This window comes from Malaclemys terrapin, chromosome 2, assembly GCF_027887155.1.
Source record: "Malaclemys terrapin pileata isolate rMalTer1 chromosome 2, rMalTer1.hap1, whole genome shotgun sequence".
Classification (NCBI taxonomy): Eukaryota; Metazoa; Chordata; order Testudines; family Emydidae; genus Malaclemys; species Malaclemys terrapin.
Window position 1 is genome coordinate 152504205 of NC_071506.1, and position 23082 is coordinate 152527286.

Genomic DNA, 23082 nt, shown 5'->3' on the forward strand with positions numbered 1-23082 from the left:
CCTGCCTGACGTTGCTGTCCCTATAGCAGACCCCCGGTGGAATCCGAATGAGGAGGGGGATTTGAAGAGGCTTAACTCCTATAAGGAACTGCTTATGTATGGCCTCCAGCACTCGGCTGTCAGACATAACAATTGGGCAAAACCTTATGAGCTAATCCAGGAATCAAAAGAGAGTCCGGTGGCTTTCCTGCAGCGTATTCGGGACACCAGCCGGCAGAGTACTTGTGCAGACCCAGACGATCAGGCAACTGAGGCAATTATAAAGGGTATCTTTACCAGCCGTACGGCCCCTGATATTAAAAGGAAACTGCAGAAAAAGGAGGATTTAATGGGAAAGTCTATGGCTCAGATTTTGGAGACTGCAAATAGGGCTTATATCCTGACAGAGGGAGAGAAGGAAAAAAGGCAAATGAAAATGATGGTAGCGGCGGTGAAGGCCGGTGGCAAAGGAAGGTCACAGAAAGGTGAAAGGGGCTGGGGAATGAGAGGCTGTGGACGTGGGCGCCCCAGTTCCCAGGACAGGCGCCTGAGTCACAACCAGTGTGCCATATGCCGAAAGGAGGGACATTGGAAAAATGCGTGCCCTGAAAGGGAAGGTACCCTTATGATGGCTGCGGAGGATCAAGACTAGGGGTGTCAGGGGAGACGGACTATCCTGCCCCCGGAACCCCGAGTAAAGATGCGGGTGAGAAATTCAGAAATAGACTTTTTAGTAGACTCTGGAGCAGCACGGACCGCTGTAAATCAACCCCTTCAGCTGCCAGTGGCAGACTCCCTCACAGTGGTGGGTGCCACAGGGAAAGGAACTAAGTGCCCAGTGTATGCCCCAGCGGAATGTGGTTTGGGAAACAAAACTGTATCTCACAAGCTGGTTTACCTCCCTGATTGTCCAACACTCCTACTAGGACGGGACCTGCTTTGTCACTTAGGTGCCACCCTGCATTTCACTCAAGATGATATAACTCTCACCTTACCCCCTGAGAATGCTTGGCTAATGACCCTTGCAGTTGAACCCTCAGCCATGCAAGCCCCAGAGTGGAGCGAGTGGGAGGAGAACCAGGTGTATCCCCTTGTCTGAGCATCAGGGATCCCAGGGACGGCAACCCATCAAACCCTGTTCATATTCAGCTCCTCCCAGGAAAAAGCCCAGTGCAAATCAAACAGTATCCGATTAAGAGGGAAGCCAGAGAGGGACTGCAAGAGACTATAGATCGGTTCCTAGAGTACGGTATACTACGAGAATGCCAGTCAGCTTGGAACACCCCCATTCTGCCCGTACAAAAGCCCAATGGCACGTATCGGCTGGTACAGGACCTCAGGGCAGTCAATGAGCGGATTAAGACTCTGCACCTCCTTGTTCCAAATCCGTATACACTGTTGGCCTCTATAGCGGGGCAGTATACCCATTTCTCGGTCCTAGATTTAAAAGACGCTTTTTTCACGATTCCAGTCGACACCCAATCTCAGGAGATATTCTCCTTCGAGTGGGAGGACAACAGAAGGGTTAAAAAGCAGCTTTGCTGGACAGTATTGGTCCAGGGATTTAAAAATTCCCCCACTCTGTTCGGCCAGGCTCTGGCCAGAGACTTGGAGGAGTGGAATAATTCAGACAGAGTCCTCCTCCTGCAATATGTAGATGACCTGCTAGTTGCTGCTGTGGGTCTGATCCCTTGTCTCAAAGCTACTGTGAGCCTCCTGAACTTTGTTGGACTCCAAGGATACCGGGTAGCTTGGAGCAAGGCTCAAATTGCTCTCTCAGAAGTACAGTATCTGGGTTTTCACATACGGCAGGGGGAGAGGCAGCTCTCAAACGAAAGAAAGGAGGCTACCTGCCAAGTTCCTATCCCAAGCAACCGTAAACGGATCAGGGCATTTCTGGGCATGGCAGGCTTTTGCAGAATATGGATCCCAGAGTTTGGACTGTGGGCTAAACCTCTGTATGAATGTGTTAAGGGAGCGGATCATGACCCCTTTCACTGGTCCCCAGAAGCGGACAGGGCATTTAAAATCTTGAAAAGGAAGTTGATGGAAGCCCCAGCCCTGGGTCTGCCGGATCTCTCTAAGCCGTTCCAACTGTATGTGCATGAAAGAAAAGGGGTAGCCCTGGGAGTGCTTACTCAGTTACTAGGCACTTGGAAACATCCCATGGCATATTTCTCTAAACAACTGGTTCAAGTTGCCAAGGGGTGGCCGGCATACTTGCAGGCAGTCGCCCCCACTGCCCTAGTGCTTGGGGAAGCTGAAAAACTGACACTGGGAGGAACTGTGCAAGTGTATATTCCCCATATGGTCCAAGCCCTGCTGGACACTAAGGGTGGTCTCTGACTCACCCAGGCTCAGGTTGCTCGGTACCAGGCAAAACTGTTGGAGAATCCTGAAGTTACCCTGCAAACCTGTCCCTCCCTTAATCCAGCTACCCTGCTACCAGAGACAGAAAAGCAGGAACATGACTGTCTGGAAATCATAGTTGCACAATACTCTAGCCGCCCAGATTTAAAAGATCAACCACTCCCAAATGCTGACTTGGAATGGTATACCGATGGCAGTAGTGCCGTTGTGGATGGGCAAAGGAGGGCGGGTTATACTATTGTGACACTCCATGATACCGTGGAAGCTGAGAGTTTACCTGCTGGGACATCTGCCCAGCTTGCTGAACTAGTGGCCTTGACTCGTGCACTCGAGCTGGCGAAAGACAAATGGGTTAATATCTTTACTGACTCAAAGTATGCTTTTGGGGTATTGCATGCTCACGCTGGCCTGTGGAAGCAAAGGGGAATGCTGACAGCCCAAGGCTCCCCGGTTAAGCATGGGTCTCAAATTCTCCGGCTGTTAAAAGCGGTACAACTCCCCTCAGCAGTAGCGGTGGTGCATTGCAAAGCCCATCAAAAGGAAGATCAAGATGTAACCAAGAACAATGCCAGAGCAGACAGGGAAGCCAAGCACGCTGCTACCCTGAAATCACCAACAGAGGAGAATGCCCAAATGCATGCCCTTATTCCATCAGTGGGTGAGCTTGCAACTCCTCAGTACTCCCATGATGACAGAAACCTGGCTGACAGGCTCAGTCTCCAGGAAAAGGAGGGATGGCTTTATTCCACTGAGGGAAAAATCCTCCTGCCCAAGGGCCTGATCTGACCAGTGTTGCAAAAACTGCATCAAACCACCCACGCAGGCAGAGAGGCTCTTACCCAGCTTATGAATAAATATTTTCTAACCTCTGGACTTAAACCCCTAGCATCACAGGTACAAGCTGAATGTTTAATCTGCTAAAAGAACAACCCTCGACCAGGAGTAGCAGTGTTCCCAGCCACCCTGGAACCTACCCCAGGCCCAGGATTGGTGTGGCAAATAGACTTTACTGAGTTTCCCCGGACCCAAGGGTACAGGTACCTCCTCGTCTTGGCGGATCGATTCAGCGGATGGCCCGAAGCCTTCCCATGTCATAACAACACTGCCAAAACGGTGGCTCTTAAGTTTGTCAAGGAGATCATTCCTCGCTTCGGACTCCCCTAGTGGATGGAATCTGATAACGGAACACACTTTACATCTCAAGTTGTTCAAAAGGTATCAAGTGCCTTGCAAATCCCCTGGAACCTCCACACACCATGGCGACCACAAGCCAGTGGAGTAGTGGAACGCACAAATCAGACACTCAAGCGATACCTCACAAAGGTCTGTCAGGAGGCCTCTCTTAGGTGGCCTGATGCTTTGCCCCTTGTGTTACTCGGCATTCATGCTCTCCCCACGGGCAGGTTAGGGCTTAGTCCCTTCGAAATTATGTTTGGAAGGGCATGGCCTCTGAACGGTACACCGGATCTGGCAGGAGAGTGGGAAATGGGGTGTGGTTTCTTGTCTCAGTACATGTGCTCTCTGTCTGCTGTTCTTTCTTCTCTTCACAGATACACCAAAGATTCACAGCCTCTTCTGCTGCATACCCCGGTCCACTCCTTGCAGCCAGGTGACTCCGTTCTCGTTTGGACCTGGAAGGACGAACCTCTCCAAGAGAAGTGGAAAGGACCCCACACCATCCTGCTGGTCTCCCACATGGAGGCAAAGGTCGAAGGGCACAAGAACTGGATTCATCTCTCTCGACTGAAAGCAGTACCCACTCCTGAACAGTGGACTGCCCAGCCTGCAGAAAAGACTGCCAGCGATGATTTGGGACTTAAACTGTTATTCAAAAGACAGTAAGGGTAGCTGGGAATGCCTGGTGATCTCTTTGAACAGCCACAGCGCACTCTCCGCAAAAACCCTGAGCATTGGTTCTATCTATTCACAGAAGGCCGACCTAGCCTATGGTCCTGGTCCTTTTATTTTTTGATTTGTTTGGTGTCAGTGATTCTTATCTTCTGGGCATTTGGATTCAGGTTTAGGGTCTCTCACCACATTCCTTTTTGTCACAGAAGCAATCCTTCTGTTACCTACTGTTTCACCCACATCGCATGCAGGATGGGGAGCCACCCATGCAGATATGGCTACCAATACCTATGAGGCCCTGAAAATTGCCTTTGCCCATGAGTTCAATCTCTCCCACTGTTGGATATGTGCCCAGATTCCCCACCATTCAGCTGGATTGCCCTGGACAGGAGTTCCCCAAAATTGGTCAGACTTTTGTCAAAGGTGGATGGTTACCAGCAGCAGCACCTCTGACAATTTAAGTTTGCGATCCAACTGTACCGCGGAAGCTCCTTATGGCCTACACAATGGCTCTTGGAATTCCCACTATAGTAGCATTCATCCCTACTTATGGGGTGGGACGGCTAACCCAACTCTACAGGAGACTTTCTAAATTTCTCACCCAGTTTGACAATTATACCGTTTTTGGCGTCACTAGGCATAGCTACCAGGTAACTCGGGTGGGGCTGGGGGGTGGAAGGCCATAAGTGCCGATGAAACCCCCCTGCTCTGGGTCTAAGTGAGCCACAGTAACTCCATCTTGTGAACTTTAACCAGCCTCCATGCTAACAGCCTAAATGCTGAAGCAGAATATGTAACGGTCATCTTTTTTAGCAGACAGCTGCAGTTTCGCTCACACTAGCAGAAGCAGTAGTGATAAGGGGGGGGGAAGGAGGAGGGAGAAGCCTACTACATCTTAGCTTGCAAGGCCAAAGATAAACATGTGAACGAGAACTTTTCTAACATGCCACAATGTACTGCCTGCTGTAACTGCTGTCGGGAAGGGAGGAGTAGGGGGGAACAGAACAAAGGCTTTTACACAAACAGCTTGGAATACAAAATGGGAAACTTGCTTGTATTTGCTGCGCTTCTGATTTGAGACATGCTGGTCTCCTGAGTGCCTTTTCGAGATCTCGAATAAATTTGGTTTGCTTCTCCACCCTGGTGTGTCTATTGGTGTGACGCACACCAGGCAATGAACCCTGTTGCCCCCTTGCGCCCTCTGGGCCGGCAACACCCTGGCCGTAGAAAAAGGCATAAGCTCCGAGCTGTACCAGTTTCAATTGCTGGCCCTGAAAAACCGCCAGGCCCTAGATTATGTGTTAGCCTCACGGGGCGGGGTCTGTGCCCTTATTGGAGAAGAATGTTGTACCTATGTCCAAGAGTTTTCACAGGATATTAACAAGCACATCTTGTCAGCCGAACAGGCCTCGAACCAGTGGAAGGCCCAGAAAGGGGAACCCACTATTTTTGATTCCCATTGGGGTTGGTTACCTGGTCTAGGGGGGACTAAGGGGAGGCATTGTTCGCCTCCTGCTCACAGGTGTTGTAATATGTTTTGTTCTTTTTCTTTTGCTCGCTTGCTGTAAAGTGCTCATACATAAGATTTGTACCTCCCATTCCCCAGAAGTTCCTTTATACCCTCTCATTGATGATCCCAATTGCATGGAACTTAATCACATTTTGTCTTTAGAGTATGAGAAAACTCTGCCAAAGGTTTGTTGAGTGTTCTCAAAGGAGGGAATTGTTGATGTCACTAGGCATAGCTACCAGGTAACTCAGGTTACCTGGGGGAGGGGAGGGTGGAAGGCCATAAGTGCCGATGAAACCCCTAGTTTCGCTCACACTAGCAGAAGCAGTAGTGATAAGGAAGAAGAGGGGAGGGCAAGGGGGGAAGTCTACGTCTAAGCTTTTAAGGCCAAAGATAAACATGCGGATGAGAACTTTTCTAACACACCACAATGTAGTGCCTGCTGGAACTGCTGTCGGGAAGGGAGGGGTAGAGGGAGAAACAGAACAAAGGCTTACTCAAACAGCTTGGAATATAAAATGGGAAACTTGCTTGTATTTGTTGCGCTTCTGATTTGAGACATGCTGGTCACCTGAGTGCCTTTTCGAGATCTCGAATAAACTTGATTTGCTTCTCCACCCTGGTGTGTCTATGGGTGCGACACACACCGGGCAACAAACCCCCTGTTGCCCCCTCGGGCCCTCTGGGCCGGCAACAAGAGGTACCGGGTTTGAGCTCCACTGATGATAACCCACTAAGGGTTGTTGGTGCTACAAGTGTAAATATTTCAGTAGACTCTCGAATCAGTGCATTATGATTTTGCTAGGACAATGGTGTAATTATTTTTAATGCTTACCCATGTTCAGTAAGTGGCACTAAGTAATAAAGATATATCTTTTAGTAGCAGTCCTAACTGTCACACCTTTATAAACAGTGTCCACTATCCAATTGGCATGAATTGACCTCTTTATAGAATCTCAGGGTAGAGAAGAAGAACTAAACAGACACTGGGAATGAATTATACTTTTCCCTCTAGACCAGGGGTAGGCAACCTATGGCACGTGTGCCGAAGGCAGCACGCAAGCTAATTTTCAGTGGCACTCACACTGCCCAGGTCCTGGCCACCGGTCCAGGGGGCTCTGCATTTTAATTTAATTTTAAATGAAGCTTCTTAAACATTTTAAAAACCTTATTTACTTTACATACAACAATAGTTTAGTTCTATAGTATAGACTTATAGAAAGAGACCATCTAAAAATGTTAAAATGTATTACTGGCACACGAAACCTTAAATTAGAGTGAATAAATGAAGACTCGGCACACCACCTCTGAAAGGTTGCCGACCCCTGCTCTAGACAGATTCTGTGTCTCAGGCTTGAGGCAGTACTGGGAAACTAGCCCAGCTGTTCTCTTGCTATTCCTGGTCTCTGAAGAAATAAAGGACTTCAGTTTTAATGAGCCCTAAAGCCACCCAAAATTAAAACAATAATCTATAGCGGCAACCCTTTTTATTGCCTATAATCTGCAAGCAATAACTGGAATATCTGATAGGTGCAAAGGCTTAGCAAAAGATTATGTAGTCTGTTCCTCAGGTATTTTGTAATGTGTGCAAGACATCTAAAACTTATTTTTCGTATCAGAGGCCAGGCTCTCAGTCCAGTTAAATATGCATTCCCTAATCCTACTTCACAAAACAGAGTTAAATAGTGAGGTTAAGATTTCCCCAGAATTGGGAAATTCCTGGGTGCTGTAGGGTCATTATAGCATCGCCTGTGCCTCTTACACTCCTGGGCCCAATATAGGAGGTGTGGCCAGAGAGAAGAGTGTTTTGGCCAAGGATGCTGTTGCATTCAGCTGATTCCTATGCTGAAACAGCATCTGTTGTTGGCAGGTGCTGTAAAATAGAACAGAGTTTAGAGAGACAAGGTATGCGAGGTCATACCTTTTATAGGACCAACTTCTCTTGGTGAGAGAGACAAGCTTTCAAGCTTACACAGAACTCTTCTTCAGGTCTGGGCAACTTAGAGTGTCATAACTAAATAGTATCAGGGGGTAGCCGTGTTAGTCTGTATCTACAAAAACAACAAGGAGTCTGGTGGCACCTTAAAGACTAACAGATTTGGGCATAAGCTTTCGTGGGTAAAAACCTCACTTCTTCTTCGGTTGCATCTGAAGAAGTGAGGTTTTTACCCACGAAAGCTTATGCCCAAATAAATCTGTTAGTCTTTAAGGTGCCACCAGACTCCTTGTTGTTTTTATAACTAAATAGAAGAGATAAGAAATTGTTTAGCATAAATAGTTAACACATATTTCAAGGTGAAGTGGCCTAATAACGCCCCTCCAGTCATAACTCATCTCCAGACTCATCTTTTGAAAGTGTTGTGCAGGTTTCCTTTGGGGATGAGGACTGATAGGTCAAACACTTTGTGAAAAGTGTTTATCCACAGGTGACAGGGTGTTTTTGTCTTTTATCATTTTCCTGAGTGCATTCATTCGAGAGCGTAGTGATTATCTGTTTCACCCCCACAGTTATTATTGGATGAGGTACACCACATGTTGTGATAGACATGTGTAGGACCCACAGGTCTTGAAAGGTGTGTGGTGGAGAGTGCTGATCATTGTAGCAGTGGAGATATGTCTGCAGGTTTTGCAGCTATTGTTCTAGCAGGGTCTGGTGGTGCTTTGAGTTGGTGTGCCCTGGTCTGTGGGGAGCTTGCTTCTGATGATGAGCATGAAAAGTTTAGGGGGTTGTTTGGAGGCCAGAAGAGGGGGTTCAGGAAAGATTTCTTTCAGGACAGGGGTCCCTCTTGAGTATGGGTTGTAGTTGTTTGACGATAATCCATATGGGTTCTAGTGTGGCTGGTAGTGACAACTGCTTCCCCCCCACACACACACACTCCCTTCTTTTCCTATGACTGGAGGGGTGTTAATGGGTTATTTCACCTAGAATGGTCCCTTGAAATGTGTTAACTACTTAAGCTAAACAATCTGTTCCACCTTTCTTTAGCTGTGATATTCTGAGGCCTGATCTACAGTACAGAATTAAGTCAATGCAATGCAGCTTACATTGACCTAACTATTTAAGCGTCTACACTAAAATTTCACTCCCGCTGATATAACTGCCCTGCTACACTGACTTAACTCCATCTCCACAAGAGGTGTAGAGAAAGGTCGATGTAGTTAGGTCAACACAGTATCAGTGTAAACACTGCGTTGCTTATGTTGACTGTTACCGGCGTTCAGAAACTGTCCCACAATGCCTCACACTGACAGTACAATCAGTATAAGTGTTCCTGGTAAGGATGTACACTGACGACTTGTAGTGTATTAGCGGTGGTCCCTCCCCCTCTGGGTCAGTGGGAGGCCACTCTGCTTCACTGCTTCATTGGGCGTCACCCACAGTTAGGGAATTAGCTAGGCAACCCACAGCCTGTGTCTCTGGCCAGCAGTTCGGGCAGAGCCGTAGTCAGGGTCTCTAGCCCGCAACCAGGGCAAAGGCACAAACAGTTATGAGTCCAAGCAGGGCAGCAAAGAGTCTATGGCTCAGGCCTGTACTCAAGGCTGAACAGCAAACAAACAGTTATGGGCCCAAGCCCTTAGTCAGGATGGGGCAGAAAAGAGTCTATAACTCACGCCTGTATTCAGGGCCAAGCAGCAAGAGGGTCAGGCATCCTAGCTCCGGCGTACGGCCGACAATCACAGGCTCCTTGGCTTAGAGAGGGTGGACTGCTACCCCAGAGGTGGGGTGGCAGGGTAGGGGGCACAGGTCCTCCCGACTCCACTGCGTTCCGCCACTGGGTCAGAGGGGAATCCAGCTGCAACACGCTGATGGGCTCTTGGCAGCAACGCAGCCAGACTAGAGTCACTTCCTCCCCTCACCTCAGGGGATACCTGGATCCGTAGGGGGTCCTCCGGTTCATCTGGGTAGAAGGCCAGTGGCAGTCCCAGCGGCTCCTCGGTGCCTTGGTCAGCAGGTGGCTCCAGCAGCTCTGGCCAGTCCTCAGCTCGGTGAGGATCCACTGCAGTCTCCCAGCTTGAGAGCAGGCAGGAGGCGTCTGTCTCCTTCAGCAGCTGCAGCCCAACTGAGTCCCAGGACCTGCCCTTTATACTTCCCGTTCCGCCCTCAGACTTCTGGTGGGAGGGGTGAGCATGACGTGGCTCCACCCACCAAGGTTCACAGAGTCATCCCTCCCCCTCTGGCTCAGTGGGAGACTACTCCACCTCACTACACCGACACAAGGAGCAAAACATCAGCGAAGCATGAATGATGTAATTGCTGTGGTGCCTATATGCTGACGTAAGGGAGGTTGACTTAATTTTGTAGTGTAGACATGCCCTGAGTTAGTTTCTCAGAACTGAGGAAGAGCTCTGTGTATCTGGAAAGCTTGTCTCTCTTGCCAACAGAAGTAGGTCCAATAAAAGATATTACCTCACCCACCTTGTCTCTCTAATGTCCTGGGACTGACACAGCTACAATAATACTGCATAGAACACAGTTTAGGCTGGTGCTGGTGACTGAAGCTGGCACCTGCCAGGCTCAGGGAGCTGCCCTTTCTCACCCTCACTCTGCAGATTTATGTTCCGTACAGCTCAAAAGATCTGGAGCCAGGTTTCCTTTAGAATTTGCTCAACATGGGGTGAAAGGCAATAGATTTAGCACAATACAAGTAAACAAGAGTGTGCAGTCTGCCAAATATTTCCGTAAAGCATTCTAGGGCTCCAACCCTGCAAAGACTTATGCTGGTGCTTAATTTACACACAGTGAGTAGCTCCATTAAAGTCAAAGACATGACTCACAGTGCAGAAAGTGAAGCATCCGTATAAACCTTAGCAAGACTGGGGCCCAATGTAGAGATGGGAAATCCATTTGCTTAGACTCTGTCAAATGGGTTCTTCACATTCATTTGCACATAAAGGGTCAATAAAAAGAACGTATTGCATATACAGACCTGACTCAAGGAATGGAGGTTCTTTTTACAGAAACTCAGTGTTATTCAGTGAAATTACAATTCCTCCTATGCAACACAGGGGGAATTGTAAAGAGCCAAGACTGTAGGAACACATTTGTGTCCTGTTAGTTTTTCTGCCAGTTCCTGCACTTTCTAGTCCATACATTTGAGTATACAAATAATAGGAGATTTGCTCTCCCCTCCTTTCTGTGTGTGGTTTTTTTAATGTCCTTCCTGGCAGAAAATTCTGCCCTATTTCTCACAACACAGTCACAGTTTCTACAGCACTCACTTTGGCAACCCTTTTAAATGCGGCTCCCCCCTCACCCCCGGCTGCTATTTTCCAGCAATTTTAGGTTTTCATGGTATTTTTTTACAATTTCATTTTGGAAACAACAAAAAAAGTGTACTACAGAACTGCTGGCATAGTCACAGTGAGACAGGCTTCTAAGTCATGTAGACACTTGAAAATTTTGCTCTAAGTTCCATTTCCAACAGTGATTTAGGGACTTTTGAAAATCAGATATAGGTTCCTAAATGTCACTCAAACTCAGTAGGAATTAGTCTCTAGGGCCCAGATCCTAAAAGGCATTTAGGTACCTAACTCCTATTGAAATCAGTAGGCGTTAGATACCAAAATGCCTTTGAGGCTCTGGGCTTAAGTAACTAGGATGTTTTTGAAAATGTTACCTACAGCATAATTTTCTGCCACCATCAGAAAATTATAAACCGATCAAGCATATTGTGAGCTATAAAGGGATCTAAAAGAATACAATATAAATCATAATATGTTTATTGTAAACTTATTTTACATACGAGTATCACATTGTCTTGACTTGTTTGGTCTCCTTGGTCCAAAATTCTGCCACAAGTCTCTCGTGCTCCTGTTCTTCTCAGGCTTTCAGGTGCTGCAATATCAATTTATAACCAAAATGAGCAATGGCTCTTGGGGCAACTTATACAGTGTTTATTCTGTGCTGCAGTACTGTGTTGCACTGCTCAACACCTCCAAGATATGATGCAAAAGAAAAGGGTAGCATGACTTCTAAGTTACTAAAAGCGCATGCCACCAGGTTTCTATCCATCTCCAAGGTCCCTCACTTCCAAAATGGGCCAATAAAAGTTAGTTGCTTGTCCACCATCCTGAACTCAGAAAAAACCTCCTTTGCAAATCTGGAGTAACTGCAAGAGTCAGAAGTAAATGGATTTCTTTTCTTCTTCTTCTTTTTCTTGCCACTTTCATGCCTTGGAAAATTACACATTAATCAGCTTGTGCCATTTTGATTACTCTTGAGTACAATTATTTAAGGATTGAGTATGAGTTAAGGATATAATCTCTATTAATATTTTATACTATTCTGATGCCTATCATCTGGGGATCTCTCTGCTTTTAAAAACACCAGTTCAGTCTTACAACACCCCTGTGAGGCAGGTAATTATACATATTTTTTAAACGGGCAAAATGATACAGATCTGGCTTGAATCTTTAGCAGTCTGGAAATTCACACCCACCACTCAGCTGAGCTGTTAAGTGACCAACATAACAGCAACTCAGTAGCAATAGAGAAAATGGATGGGATACTGGACTGGGACTCCGCAGATGCAGGGTTTAGGTTCTTCCACTCACTTGGGCAAGTCATATCACTTCACTTCTCTGTGCCTGTTTTCCCTCCCACTCTTTGGCTGTTTGTTCTGTTAAGATTTCACTCTGATCAGGGCAGGGACTCTCACTAAGGGAAGGTCTACACTATGGGGCTTAGTCGACCTAAGGTACGCAACTTCAGCTACATGAATAACGGAGCTGGAGTCAATGTACCTTAGGTCGACCTTTAGCGGTATCTACAACATGCTGGGTCGACAGGAGAAACTCTCCCATCAACTTACCTTATGCTTCTTGTTCCGGTGGAGTACCGGAGTTGACGGGAGAGCCATCGGCGGTCGATTTAGCAGGTCTCACTAGACCCACTAAATCGACCCCTGGTGCATTGATCGCCGTGTGTCGATCCCCTGGTAAGTGGAGACAAGCCGTGTGTGTGTACGTTGCCTAGCACAATGGGGCTTCAGTGGTAGTTCAGGTCTCAAGGCACTATAGCAATGCAAATAACCCCCCTGCACAGTAATTTCTGATTATTAAACCAGCTAAGCTAGCTTTTCATGATATGCATGGTAAGAAACACGTACTTGCTCTGACAGAAAAAAAAAGTAGTTTAAATATATAGATTCAATAAACATCCCTCGTGTTCCAACAATACAAATGCAAACACTTCTCTGTATTGAAATATGGGTTCCACTCTACGTGCACCTGCAAACAGACTACTGAATAATTTACACCATAGTAAAACTGAACGAATCTCATATGCTTGCAAGAAATATTTATACTAGTTTCTTTGGTTTTATGAGTATTTTCTGGTGTCTCAATGCCTACCAGGAAAAAACAAACACCATACAGTGATAAGGGCAAAAATTCACATATGACAACTAGAATAAAGTTAAAAGGCCAGATTCTGGACTCTGAAAATGCTGAGTTGATTGCTCTGGTGTAGGGGCTGTTTTGGGAGGAGGCCTGTAGCCAGTGCACACTGTACTCCTCTGATCCGCAGCTTGTGTAATGGCTGTGAGGCTGCTCCAGTTTGTGGTGTGGGAGTGCAAATGTGGCATACAGTCCCCTTTACCTCTGTGACGAGTTGGATCACAGAAACCCCCTTGGGAGCTGCCACCCGATGTGCGGAGACTACCTCTGCTCCTGTTTTCCCTGCCAGCTCAGCACTCCAGCACCCTGTCTTGCTGAGCCAGACACTCCTGTCTGCTCCAACACAGACCCAGGGTCTGAATTACTTGCCCCAAAGCTGCAGGTTTACCTGAAAACAGCTCACAGAAGTGTGCTTGTCTTTAAGACTCAGATGCCCAACTCCCAATGGGGTCTAAACCCAAATAAATCTGTTTTACCCTGTATAAATCTTATGCAGGGTAAACTCATAAATTGTTCGCCCTCTATAACACTGATAGAGAGATATGCACAGTCCTTTGCTCCCCCAGGTATTAATACATACTCTGAGTTAATTAATAAGTAAAAAGTGATTTTATTAAATACAGAAAGTAGGATTTAAGTGGTTCCAAGTAGTAACAGACAGAACAAAGTAAGTCACCAAGCAAAATAAAATAAAATGTGCAAATCTATGTCTAATCAAACTGAATACAGATAATCTCACCCTCAGAGATGCTTCAGTAAGTTTTTTCCTTATACTGGACACCTTCCAGGCCTGGGCACAATTCTTTCCCCTGGTACAGCTCTTGTTCCAGCTTAGGTGGTAGCTAGGGGATTCTTCATGATGGTTCCTCTCTCCTCTTTGTTCTGTTCCACCCCTTTATATATCTTTTGCATAAGGCAGGAATCCTTTGTCTCTCTCTGGGTTTCTACCTCCCCCGCCCCTTCAGTGGAAAAACACCAGGTTAAAGATGGATTCCAGTTCATGTGACATGATCACATGTCACTGCAAGACTTCATTACCCACTTGCCAGCACACACACATACAGGAAGACCCACAGGTAAAACACAGCCATCTGCAGACAATGGTCCTGGTTAATGGGAGTCATCAAGATTCCAAACCACCATTAATGGCCCACACTTTACATAATTACAATAGGCCCTCAGAGTTATATTTTATATTTTTAGTTTCAGATACAAGAGTGGTACATTTATACAAATAGAATGATCACACTCAGTAGATCATAAGCCTTGCAATGATACCTTACAAGAGACCTTTTGCATGAAGCACATTTCAGTTACATTATATTCATGTATTATTAAATTTTTATAAAACCATATAGACTGCACAACGTCACAACCTCCCACTGGGAACATGGCTAGACTTGGGGCAAAAGGTCTGACTGAGGCTTATTGGCTCCTCTGCTGAGTGTCTCAGAAGGGCGGGTAGTGAACTGAGAGCACAAAACTGAATGGAGTGCTTTGGCACAATAGGGTGAGTTGTGGATGGAGTTTTTGGCTTGAACTGTGAATTTCCAGACGGCTGAGGATTCAAGCCAAACCCTTAGCTTTAATTTAACGTGGTTTTGTTTGAATATGTTGCACTGTTGCGTACAGCTATGGTTACTGTTAATATACATGTTTTTTAAGAAAAGAAAAAAGTAAACTGAGTGATTATGATTCTGGGGATGGCTTTGGTATGAAATTAGATAATTTTATCCAACTGTTTTTTCCTTAATTGAAAATGAGGATTAAAAAAGAAGAAACACCTGCATGCTATATTGAAAGAGGAGCTTTACATTATTTATTTTTGTGCCCTTCAAGTCGCTTTCTGCCTGAGCCGGCATTTGCTCTCTTGAATTTTGATTTTTCCTTTTGGTCTTTTGAAATCCCACGAGAATACAAATTACAAAACAATCCCATGTAGGCAAAGTGGTTGGAGGACCACCACAATAAACAGCCAAATGGTTTTCCAGATGTGTACAAAGAGATTCTCTGTGCTGAAGGGCTATCACTAGAGTTCGGTCAAATGGGGCTGACTTGTGTTAGGTCAGGGGTTCTCAAACTGGGGGTCAGGACCCCTCAGGGGATCGCAAGGTTATTACATGGGGGGATCATGAGCTGTCAACCTCCACCCAAACCCCTCTTTGCCTCCAGCATTTATAATGGTGTTAAATATATAAAAAAAGTGGTTTAAATTTATAGGGGGGGGGAGGTTGTCGCACTCAGAGGCTTCCTATGTGAAAGGAGACTTGATGTTTGTGTACAGCCTGCATCTCTGAGCCTGTTATTGTACCTGTGCCGTCCTAAAAAGAAAAGGGGGGGGGAGAGAGAGTTGCCTTCAAACGTGAAGGTTAGTTGGGACTGGACAACTCTAAGGGGTCACCAGTACAAAAGTTAGAGAACCACTGTGTTAGGTGATTACTAATCACAAAACAAAACAGTCTTAACACACTGTCACTATGGAAGGTCAATACAGCCTCAAACCTTGACACTAGCGCTTCATTTCTTGCAGCCATGCTTCTCCTTTTAAGGTTTTATGTCTAGAAATAGCCCTGTACTTAGCCACCCCTGCAGTTATGGTGAAGATGAACCCCCCATTGTGAAAGACAACAGGCATAGCAAAAATAAGAAGTCTGGAGTGCTGCTGAGGATGAAGGACTGTATTAAATAGTGAAATTAAGATTTACGGCAATGAAAGTGAAACAAGATGGCAGGGAAAATAATAGGAACGAGATTAAATATATTTCCAGTTCTATTAAATGACTCCCCATTATTATATATTATTATTATTATTATTAATCATATGAATAATGGAAGTATTAATAAATAATACTAGCAATAATTATATGTTTTGAGGATAGTGGGTTATGGGCATGTAGGAAGAGAGGATTTGCACTATTGCAGTTGCAGAAGTTCTCTGCTGAAGTGAATGGAAACTATGGATTTGATGATTATTTCTGCAGGGTCACATTAACAGCCTTATGGTGCAGTGCTGTATTTCAATAAACAGATGAGCTGATCTATAAAAGCTCTTTGCTACTGGGAGTGTGCCTGATTCAAACTGCTTTTGTCTGTTTGTAGTTTAACATGATCTGGGTGTGTTCCGGCTGGAGAAAGAGAGGGAGTATTGCCAATCCCAAATATTTACCGCGCATGAGTCTGGCTTCCCAAAATTATGAGACTTTAAAATATACATATTGTGTTCGTCTGTGCCTTCGGTTTTCTAAGACTTTAGGGGGCACTCAGATCATGGTTTCAAGATTTTTTTCCACAAGCATGAGGGCTGGAGAATACTTTTGAAAAATGAAAGTTGAGATTCACACAAAATCATTTGGGAGCTGGGGCTTTAAGTAAAACATCAAATACTGTCAGAGTCAGGATAAGATCATGAGAGCTGGCAATACTGCATACAGTACCAAACATACCAACAGCCAGCCCGCATTGGCTTAAGCTGAATAACAGAGCCAGATTCTATAAAAACATACAGAATCAAGGTCTTTAGAACTGCAGACTTTTCCTCTGCCTTGAAAATATGGTTTGTTGATTTAGCATCTGTTCTAGTAGTGCATACGCAGGCAAACTCCCACTGACGCCAAAGGGAGATTTTCCTCACTGTTCTGTAAGGTTTCCCATTTTTTATGAACTTTCTGTTCAATATACCATGACTTATGATAAAGAATAGATTTTTCTTCATAGTCATACACGGTAGGTCAGGGAAACATTTTTTCTCTTTTAAATCTTAAAGGTACAAAGCTTAACGGCATTGAACCACCTGCACTTTAAGCAGGGATTTATAGTATCAAAGAGAAATGTTGCATAGATGATGTTTCACTTTTTTTTGGATGGGCTTTATAAAATATGCCTGGGCAAATTCTGCACCATAAAATTAAAAATTCTGTGAGCAATATTTTAAAATTCCGCAAAATTCTGTATATTTTATTTGTCAAAACAACACAATATAGTCATGCCAGTTTCAATTATTTTGATAATTTATTTCAAAATACCTTTCAGCAAATATGTCTGTAACAATACAGACAACAAAAAATCAGGAAATGTTTTTTGACAAATAGATCCCTTACTAGGCATATTAATACAGAACTTTTGAGTAATAATTCATGTAAACTACAATACGGAAACATATTTCCCCCAACTCTCAGAAGCAGTGGAGGAGTCAGGGGTGATGAAGAGGGAAGTAATTGCTGGGAAGAAGCCTGTGTGTGAACTTGGAAGGTTGTTGGGTGTGGGTGGGAGAAGTATGGAATAGGTTTACTTTTTTGCCGGGGAGGGATTGTTAGGGAGTTGAGGAGCCTTCACCATGCAGACCCTGGCTGACCCCTAGCCTTTCTCAGTCAGGCACATCTGCCCCTTTGCCCCTGCACCATCCCATCCCAATGTGTCCTTGCACACCCACTCAGCCACCCCTCCTCCCCCTGTGGCCCTGAATCTCCACTCAGCCACCTCCTCCCCCCATGTGGCCCTGTACCCCCTTCCCCCACCTCCATGTGTACCCGCACCTCCACTCAGCCACCCCATCCCCATGTGTCGCTACATCCCCACCCCATCCTCATGTGTCCCTACACTCCCCCTCCCCATCCCCATATGTTCCTGCACCTCCACTCAGCCACCCCCTCCTTTCTGTCCCCACGTCCCTGCAGCCCCACTCCCATTCAGCTCCTGCCCCACCCTGTTTCCCCCACTGGCCCTTTTGAACCCATCTGTGACTCCCCCCAGCAGCTCCATCCCTTCCACACTGTCCATCCCCCCATATTCTGTGCCTCCTGAGCTGGCCTAATGGGCGGGGCACTGTGAGGAATGCAGCCCCTTCTCTTCCCTATCCACAGCTGGGGCAGGTCCTGCCCAGGAGCAGCTGCCCTCTGTTCTGGTGCCACAGCAGCACCTGGTGGGCAAAAGGTGTAACTGCAGCACCTCTCCAGCAGAATACATTTTCTGTGGAGAACAAAAAATTCTGTGCAGCAGATGAATTCTGTGCATGCACAGTGGTACAGAATTCCCTCAGGAGTAATAAAACCACAATACACTTAAAAGCAGGGTTTACTTCAAAGGAGGGGGAGGAGGAGGCAAATAATACAGAAATTCACCTGGAGAGACATGAGTTCAAATCCTGACTCTAAGCACAAGTGAAGTTGTAGTGGAGCACTCTGATCCAAGTTTCCATGTGTATACACCACAAAACCACCAATTAATAGTGGAAATTACTGTTAGTGGGAAACCCACTAATAAAATAACAGGAGTATTACAGTTCATGGTGGTGGTATGTATTAAACAGGACAATAGTAGCTTCCCGCTGTGACGAACACAACACAGGTTCCACTGATTGGGCCCAGAGGAGGTTCCCATTTGGCTCAGCTGGTAAAACTGTTGCCAACAACCTAGCAGGGCCCAGTTTAACTGCCAGGTGTGCCTGATGTAATATTGTCCACAAGCTTCTACTACCTAAGTTGAAAGAGAATCTCGTTTATCTAGCAGCAGTAGTAAGGATTTTATCCGCTGTAGCCCAGCCACAGTGTGTTATGCTTTATACACTGTCCAGTACATTCCACTATCTAGTCCATTTTAGCATCACTGTATTATGCTCTCAAAGCCAACATTATCGGTCCCAATTTATAATTATTCTAGTGCCACCTGTCTATTTTTCTGTATTGTGAAGTCCTAAGTAGACTGTTTCCCTGAAAGCTGACAGTCTAAATGACAGAGAGAGACTGACAGAAAAGACCAGACATAATCTAGTGGTGAAGGATAGTTTAGGCTTGGGGATGATTTTGTCCTCACTTTCATAACCCAGTCGGTTATGTTTTATAAGATGTGTATAATTGAACCACAAAAGACAATCCCCACAGATACCTAGCTAAATATCAGCCTGTACGTAGACCACACAAGGGTGAATGGGCACATTCTCAAAAAGATGACTCCATTTGCCGATAAATGCTTTCTAAGCCAAAGCTGCACCTTTGCCGTCTTCAAGCAAATCCATTGATCTGATGACTGATGCGTTCCAGATGGAAACCACATTCACTTTCCAATGTGTACACACACAATGAGCCTCACTGTTCTGTGGATTGAATTAGTTCTGATTGTGATAAACCGTGACCCCCCCAGAATTCTCCAGTCATCATTTTCTTTATAAGGCATAAAAAAAGTCAGAATGACAATAACTACGGGAATATCACAGTGACAACAAAATGAGTCAGTGCCAGTTTAGCTAGTCAGTATGCTATGATATACAGAGATGATACTCAAGGAAATGCTCTTTGTCTTCCCACGCCCCATATAGGTAGCTTGTTGTTGTAGCCTGCAAATATTGTAGCTTGCAGGTCAGACTTGATTGCATTTCAGAGATAGGTGAAGTGACAGGTAGACTGCCTGAAAGCTGTCCTCCACCCAGAGGTGGGTGCATTTCAGTGGTGGGCAAGGTGAAGTGATCCTTCTGTGTATGTACTGTAGTTTAGAAAGGGTTCAATTCTGCCACCCTTGCTCTTGTTGAGTAGTGCTTTCCTCCAAAGTCAGGTCAACTGAAGTCAGTGACCTACTTGTGGAGTTCACTTCTCAAATAAATAAGGCAGGCAGAATTGGCCCCAAACACTTTTTTTTGGGATGAAAAAAGATCTACTGTAAATGTAAGACAGCATTAGGAAATAAACATTGTCACAAAGGGAGTAGTGTTTATCTACTTTGACTGAATTTAGTTTGACTGCTAGTTGGATTTAATGGTAAATGTGCTAATCATGACAAAAGCAGAGCAATTAATCTGAACATTGGTAGACATAATGTTGGCATTGCTGACTACGAGCAAAGGAAATCTTCCCCTATTACAACACACATTTTCTTCCCCAGGGAGCTTTTATGATAGCTATTATAGAATTGTTCATTTCAATTACACCCGGGGAATGGTGCAGTGACATGTAATTGAGATTTTAATTAAGCTGCTAATGATTATGATGTGTGAGGGGAGTCTTTGTTTACTTGCTTGTGTACTCAAAGTTAGATATCTATACAACCTATGGGTTTTTCTTTGCTGCATAGACATACCCTGTGTGACCTCACGCAAGTCACTTAACCTGTCTGTATCAGATCCCCCTCTGTATAAGGGGGATAATTATATTGCCCTTCTTGGGGGGTGCTGTACTTTCATTAATGTTTTTGAGGCACTTAAATATGATCATGATGGTGGCCATATAAATATTGAAACAGAACCATAAAGGATACTCTTTGATGAATCCTCAACAGCAAAGGGCTTTTTGCTGGGTCACCCACAGGAGGATCCACCTGTGGGGATGTGGTGGGAAATCTTTGGCAACAGAAAGTCTCTCTATCCAAGTCAACCCCTCCTCCAGCATTCCCTTGGATCCAAAACTGTATGGGGGGGGAGGGACCTCCCCAAGCTCTGGAGATGCTAGGACCTGGATAGTGCCTCCCCTCCCCCCCCATGCACATCATGTGACCTTGGGAGTAACTGCAGAGAGGAACCAGCAAGAGACTCCAGCTGGTAGGACCAGGAGTCGCCAAAACAAGAGCCACTAGACATTCCAGATAAAAATGTAGAATGTTCTCAGCCAGTCTGTGATTGGCTGTTTGCTCCAACCCTCTCCTCCCACTCACAGTCTTTTCACCTCAGTTTCACTCCACATCTTCCCCTCCTATCTTCTTCTCCTCATCCTGACCACCTCACGCCACTGTCCTTCCCTTTTATTTCAATGTAACAGATCCCCTCTTACCACCCCACTCCAGCCCAGCCCCCAAAAAACTGTGGAATGAACATGCCATCTGCTGCCAGCACATTGTTCCTTCTGCTTGTAGAAAGAACAGGAGTACTGTGGCACCTTAGAGACTAACACATTTATTTGAACATAAGCTTTCGTGGGCTACCAGCAATACCCCTCTGCCATGTACATTGGCCAAACCGGACAGTCTCTGCGCAAAAGAATAAATGGACACAAATCTAACATCAGGAATCATAACATTCAAAAACCATGAGGAGAACACTTCAGCCTCTCTGGCCAGATTTAAAGGTGGCAATTTTGCAACAGAAAAGCTTCAAAACCAGACGCCAACAAGAAACTGCTGAACTTGAATTGATATGCAAACTAGATAGTATCAATTTAGGCTTAAATAGAGACTGGGAATGGCTGAGCCATTACACACATTGAATCTATTTCTCCATGTTAAGTATCCTCACAGCTTCTTGTCAAACTGTCTTAAATGGGCCATCTTGATTATCACTACAAAAGTTATTTTTTTTCCTCCTGCTGACAACAGTTCATCTTAGTTAATTAGCCTTTTAGAGTTGGTTGGGCAACTCCCACCTTTTCATGTTCTCTGTATGTATATATATGTCCTCACTATATGTTCCATTCTATGCATCTGATGAAGTGGGCTGTAGCCCACGAAAGCTTATGCTCTAATAAATGTGTTAGTCTCTAAAGTGCCACAAGTACTCCTGTTCTTTTTGCGGATACAGACTAACATGGCTGCTACTCTGAAACCTTCTGCTTGTGTGTTCCATCCCTTTGCCTATTTCGATTATAAACTCTTTGGCACAGGATCAGAGGGGTAGCCGTGTTAGTCTGAATCTGTAAAAAGCAACAGAGGGTCCTGTGGCACCTTTGAGACTAACAGAAGTATTGGGAGCATAAGCTTTCGTGGGTAAGAACCTCACTTCTTCAGATTCCATTACTTGCATCAATACTTCTGTTAGTCTCAAAGGTGCCACAGGACCCTCTGTTGCCTTTGGCACAGGAGCGTCTACTACTCTGTGTTTGTGCAGTGCCTAGCACAATGGGGCCCCATTCTTGGCTGGCCCTTAGGCACTATGTACTAAACACAATAATCATCTTATATTTCAAGAACCCCACTGATTTCTCCTTGCAGGATTTTATTACCTCACGGTTGCAAGTAGAATAAGCCAGAGTGGCTTGGTTTAGCACTCCAACAGCAAAGATGAAAATAAAAGTAGGAATATGTTTCCCAATATGTTCTTCCCCATTAAAGTGAGACAAAGCCATGCTGCTGCAATCCACTTACAGATGACAGGTGGTTTCTTTCTCCACAAAACATTGAATAGCCAGAGGACACATAGCTCCAATATACAGTTTTACAGCTGGGGTCTTGTTTTGTCTAGAGCCACTGTAATTCAGGTTTACATTCAGCTGTTTGCCAAGGTTATGAACTCTGATAAAGAGTCTCATATGAAAATGGTCTCTATCATAGATTTATATGTTTTAAGGCTAGAAGGGACAATCATAATAACGTCATCTGACATCCCGCAGTTGCGAAAAAGATGGATATCATTCTGGGGTGTATTAACAGGAATTTCATATATAAGACAAGGGAGGTAAATTGCCCTGCTCTACTCAGCACGCGTTAAGCGTCAGCTGGAGTATTGCATCCAATTCTGGGCACCACATTGAGCAACAAAAATGCTAAAAAGGTTAGAAAACTTGACCTATGAGAAAAGGTTAAAAATTAGCCATGTTTAGTCTTGAAAAAAGAAGACTAAAAGGGGACCTAATAACAGTATTCATATATGTTAAGGGTGTCATAAAGAGGATGGTGATCAATTGTTCTCCATGTCCACTGAAGGTAGGACAAGAAGTAATGGGCTTAACCTGAAGCAAGGGAGATTTAGGTTAGCTATTAGGGAAAATTTTCTAATTGTAAGGATAGTTAAGCTCTGGAAAAGATTTCTAGAGGAGGTTGTGGAATCCTGATCACTGAAGAACTTTTAAGAACAGGTTGGACAAACATCTTTCAGAGTCTAGCATGGGTGGCGCGTAATGGAGGCTAAGCCTCCCCCAACCTCCAAAATGCTCTCTGCCATCCCCAGGGCTGGGCCGTGGTGGGGCTCAGAGCTCCCCAAGGTGGCCAGGGCTTGGGGTGGGCAGGCACGAAGGCTAGCGCTTGGGACAGCTCAGGCAGGCGGGCCGAGGCTCCTCTGGCTGTGG